The 5,297-nt window shown below is 35.9% G+C and overlaps 1 long non-coding RNA gene across 1 annotated transcript in view; it reads left to right on the top strand.

Moving 5' to 3' along the window:
* Window positions 1–2,093: 2,093 nt before the first annotated feature.
* LOC107719615 (uncharacterized) overlaps window positions 2,094–5,297 on the top strand; it is a 49,148-nt gene continuing 45,944 nt past the window's right edge. The window contains exons 1-2 of the long non-coding RNA XR_001637534.1: window positions 2,094–2,669; window positions 4,239–4,276. This is a non-coding gene — a long non-coding RNA (uncharacterized LOC107719615). The remainder of the gene's footprint in view (window positions 2,670–4,238; window positions 4,277–5,297) is intronic.

Raw genomic sequence — 5,297 nt, 5'->3', positions numbered from 1 at the left:
TGTACTGCCATTTTTTCATGGCTTGTTTTTTAGGGTTTTATATATATATATATATATATATATAAAGGTAATACCCGTTTTAGCTTTTTACCTTTTAAAATATCTTTATCTTAATATTTGAAGTCGTTCGAGTATACATTTATATTAAGACTATATATTTTAACAGTCGGGTTTATTAACCTGATATTAACTTGTGATATCTATCTTGCGTTTTTCTTACTGACGTTAATGTAGTTCGTTGCGTAGACGCCAGAATTTTGTTTGTAATAATATAAAATAAAACGTGAGAGCTAAATTCATTTTAGTACATCTAAATGATGACGTTGTAAAGTTTGGTGCTTTGCCAGTCTATTGTTATTTGAAACAGGCTACAGATATGAAATCCTGCTACAAACGGTTTAGATGTAATACAGTTCGTTCATGATTTTTTTTTTTTCAATTATAAATTGTAATATTTGTTTTTAAGTGTAGGCCATACATGGTCTCAAAGATGTTACAGAAATCTGCTTTCTTTGTTTTAAATTTGTTTTATTTGTAGCTCCTAACATTATTTGTTTTGAATGATTTAAAAATAGTTTAAAATATAATATGGGTATTTTGAGACGGTTATGCTTTACACCGATCTCATGTCTCTTGACATGTAAACTTGCATAATTGATAGGCCTACGACGGAAAGCTCAGTCTTGAGATGATCTTATATCCATGTTAAAGTGTCTTACCGATGGGTGTCGCTGTTTTCTAGTTGTTTCAGTGACGACGTGTTAATATAAAAGGCCAACAGAAATTTGAATGGAACCACAGTTTTTCTTTCCTCTGGCATGAAGATTAAATTAACTACAAATATCTGTTGCGTTGTATTGTATTTGTCCTGCTGAATACGATTAATTTTATTGTTTCTCTATGAGTGGTGTCATTTTTAAAATTTGATTTGATCATGTAAAATATGTGCCTATATTTTTTCTAAACTATAAAAATAGTTTATCACTTCACTGACTCTATGATGTAATACATTCTAAGTATTTAAATGCAAGTACGGCATACAGAGGGATTTATCTATAGCCTATCGGATTTGACCTATATTAATACAAATTGCAATCAGAAAATGCAGAACATTTTAAACCGCGAACATATAGGCTTACACATTCTCCAGGTCTCTGACTTCAAGACGCAACCATACACGCTGTGAACCTGAATCCCTCTCGCCTTTTAATGAATGCTTCCTGTCAATCTCACACGCACACCTCCATTTAGAAATTTCACTGACCAACTCTAAGCGGTAGACGCAACTAAGATATGAATTGATAGCTACCCGAACTGTCTACACAGTAATTGTACTCAAGCGATTCAAGCTTCAAAGCAACAAGGCGCCAATATCTACTGGAAAAGTGTGTGATCAATAAATAACATGAATGTCTATTGGCCTGCACCGCACACACGCACTGTGCATGTGCTTGCGTGCGTGCGTGCGTGCTGTCGGTACAGGAATCTAAAGGTATGATCATGTGCACCTGCAAGCTGTGTGATGGTTTTAACAATTATAGATGTGCAGTGATGTAATACATTCTAAGTATTTAAATGCAAGTACGGCATACAGAGGGATTTATCTATAGCCTATCGGATTTGACCTATATTAATACAAATTGCAATCAGAAAATGCAGAACATTTTAAACCGCGAACATATAGGCTTACACATTCTCCAGGTCTCTGACTTCAAGACGCAACCATACACGCTGTGAACCTGAATCCCTCTCGCCTTTTAATGAATGCTTCCTGTCAATCTCACACGCACACCTCCATTTAGAAATTTCACTGACCAACTCTAAGCGGTAGACGCAACTAAGATATGAATTGATAGCTACCCGAACTATCTACACAGTAATTGTACTCAAGCGATTCAAGCTTCAAAGCAACAAGGCGCCAATATCTACTGGAAAAGTGTGTGATCAATAAATAACATGAATGTCTATTGGCCTGCACCGCACACACGCACTGTGCATGTGCTTGCGTGCGTGCGTGCGTGCGTGCTGTCGGTACAGGAATCTAAAGGTATGATCATGTGCACCTGCAAGCTCTGTGATGGTTTTAACAATTATAGATGTGCAGTTGAATCCGTAAGCTTCGTATGGATACGTTGCGTTTATTTATTCGCTTATTCGCAGCTAGAACGAAACCGAGGAGCTTTCTTTTTTTAGTCTGCCCATTTGCCAACCCAAAACAGCGAGAGAAATAAGATGGGCGTAACTCTAAAGGGATAATGCACGCAGACTTTGGAACAATAACTCATCAATTCACGACGGGACGCCGTTTAAGCGCGAGCTGCTTGAGTTTCTGCACACGTCCACGCACGGGGACCAGCGACCGACAGACTCGATCATAGCAGTCCTCGGAGTAGTAGCACTGGATACCCGGCAGGAATTTGGATAACAAGTTGTGCACTTGAGCGTCAGATCACTCAAGTCAACGTCAATGGCTGTTTGTAACTAACTGACATCAGTACCTTTCGTGTTGCACGTTATAGTGACGTAGATGCGAGTTAACGCGATTCTGGGGGATAGTTCGTGGTTTTTAACAAATGCATTGCTGCGAAGACCTCTGCTTTTACGAGGTTTTGATATTTGCTTGTGGATTAGATATTATGATTACGGTGTTATGGATCACCTCAAGTTTGGTAAGTGAATATACTCATTTGTACTGCCATATTAATAGCGCGGAGAAATACAGCTAGCCTTAACTGCACTGTAAAAATGTTAGTCATTTCAACGCAGAATAATTAAAAAAATTCTACAATAAATCCTCTTACTTGGTTGACAGTAAGTTACTTTATATACAATGAAAACAAGTGTATACTTAAAAATACTTATAATACAACATATTAAAGTTAGTTTTCCCTATTTTTTGTTGAATTTTTTGTTATTTGGTTCATGTTTATAGCGCTTTAACGTCACGTGTTTTACTCTTGATTGTTTAGCTAATGTTTGTTTAGCTAATGATGTGCTTCGTTTGTGTTTCCATTGGCTATGGTTGCCGTTGGGACAAAATTTGAATCATGTGTCCTTACACCGTTTCACCTGTGTTATGTATAAACAAACAGGTTTTAGTACCTTAAATATGCATGTATAGCCTACTTATATAATTGAACGAGTTTGAAACTGTAAAATATACAGTTAACAAAATAGCAGCCAAAATGTTTCACTGTATTTTTTACAAGGCACAAATGCCAGTAAATTGCTGAAATAACTAAAACAAGTTTTTATTCAAAATAAATGTGTGCAAATTTCACATTTAACTCAATCTAATTCTCACGCTGTTTTTGTTAAGGGAAAAAGGTTTCCATTTGTCAGAGTTAATGTGGCGTATTTGAACTAAATCATCTTTTGAGCGTTGTATGAAGTGATCATTAGGCGAGCCCGGGGAGCAAACAGTTGTGCGATTGTTAGAGGAGCCTGGGAAAATGTTTCGGGGTCCGGGAGGTGGAGTGTGTTGACGCCAGACCCTCTTGTTAAGGGGACTTCTGTGCTCCCAGACGTTATTGTCATGATAATGAGCAGCCCGCACGTTGTTGAACTTGATGTTGACTTCTTTCTTTAGGGCTGAATTTTTTTCGGTCACTTGTTTGTGGGAAAACCTTCTCCGGAGCTACAGTGTGAAATTAATTAATCAGGCCTTTGGAGCGGCCAACAATAGAGACCAAGAGGATCCCTGGAACCCCACAAAAGGCCCCAAACGTTTTTTCCATTTTCTTTCTAAACTGTATTCTACCCAGCCACAACAGACTGAAAGATACTCGTTGTAGGCTATTTTAAGATTTTTTTTTTCCATAGTAGCCTACACGTTATTACTAGGCCTATGTTGTTGTTGTTGTTGTTATGTTTTTATACTTTAAACATGTATTAGCTTGCCTGAAAAAGTGCGTCTTGGCCAGGTTTTTGGATCTAAAACGAGGCTAGTGTGTGTTTGTGTGTGAGAGAGAGAAGAGCACGTGGTTGTACTTTTTACAGACTGCTTTGTAAACTGCATATTGTAATGTCAGTGCTCTAGCAAAACATTTTACTTTATATTATCAGTGTTGTTACGACGCAATGTCTATTAAATAGCTCTTTTTGTATTTACATTATTGCAGCATTAGGTACAATAGTTATTAAGTATGCATTTAAAAAAAACAGCAAAGATTTTAATAAATGAATTGGATAAGGATTCAAACATTGTTTGTTCGTTGATTCTCATTATGTTCCTCCAGGCACTCAGAGATGACAGGTCATCATTGTCCACTAAAAGGTAAGGATTAAAACGATTTGACAGATGTTTTTGTTATGTGAACGTTTAAAATGTCAAACGTTTTGTTTCGGCTGTTATATATGAGTAATGAATTATGTGTAATGAGTAGAGAGAATGAAATGTAATTGAAACGTTGATTGTATAAGTGTTTAGCGGTAGAACATTATACTTAATAATGTAATACAAACTTTAAAATATTAAAATAAACAGATATATAATAAACATTCTTCCAGCCACGTTTTAGCAAATATATTCTTTAGAGATATTCATATTACGGTTTATAGGACCGATTTTTGTTCTTTGAAGATGCCAACAGCAATTCGTCTCCATGTATAAATGGTTTAAATTGTGTAAAACTGCGTAAATTGTTTTATTTATTTATGTATTTTTTATATAATCTTGATGTTGAATAACTGACAGTTAAACTGTTAAACTGACAATTTGCATTAACCTACTGTTACTAGTCTATCTATTAATAAAGTCCTGTGGAGCGAATATGGGCTTTTTAAAAAAAGAAATTAAAAACAATCAAACTGTGAAAAAAATGGTAGCATGTATGTCAAACTTATACTTCAGCATGAAATGACTGTGAAAGATATAAGGAACTCCAGCGGCCTTTTCTGTACCATGAACTTCAGCACCAAGGACAGTTCCCTTCTACCTGTTAGCTGGAGACTGAACGTTTGTGTGTCTCAAACTGCAAATCATATTGAAAAATACACATCTTAGTAGTGTAAATCTCATTATTGCTCATTATATATTATTGTTTATTGCTATTAAAACGTTTTAAGTTATTGTGGAATTAGTGTTGCTTAAATATGCTATATAAAAGAACAGAATATTATTTGTTTAAAAGGTGCGATGTATTGCTGAAAACTGCGTTGTTTGTATTATATAGGCCTGTATTCAGGGGTTACAGTCTATTTTTGAACATGGTAGGAAGCGCATATTTGAAACAGGACATGACGCAAAGAGCGGGAGTGTCTAAATCATGTGGAGGTGTGTGTGTGTGTGTGTGTGT

The sequence above is a fragment of the Sinocyclocheilus rhinocerous genome, unplaced genomic scaffold (assembly GCF_001515625.1).
Source record: "Sinocyclocheilus rhinocerous isolate Xijiao unplaced genomic scaffold, SAMN03320098_v1.1 scaffold1294, whole genome shotgun sequence".
Taxonomy (NCBI): Eukaryota; Metazoa; Chordata; class Actinopteri; order Cypriniformes; family Cyprinidae; genus Sinocyclocheilus; species Sinocyclocheilus rhinocerous.
This window is presented reverse-complemented; position numbering and strand designations above follow the sequence as displayed.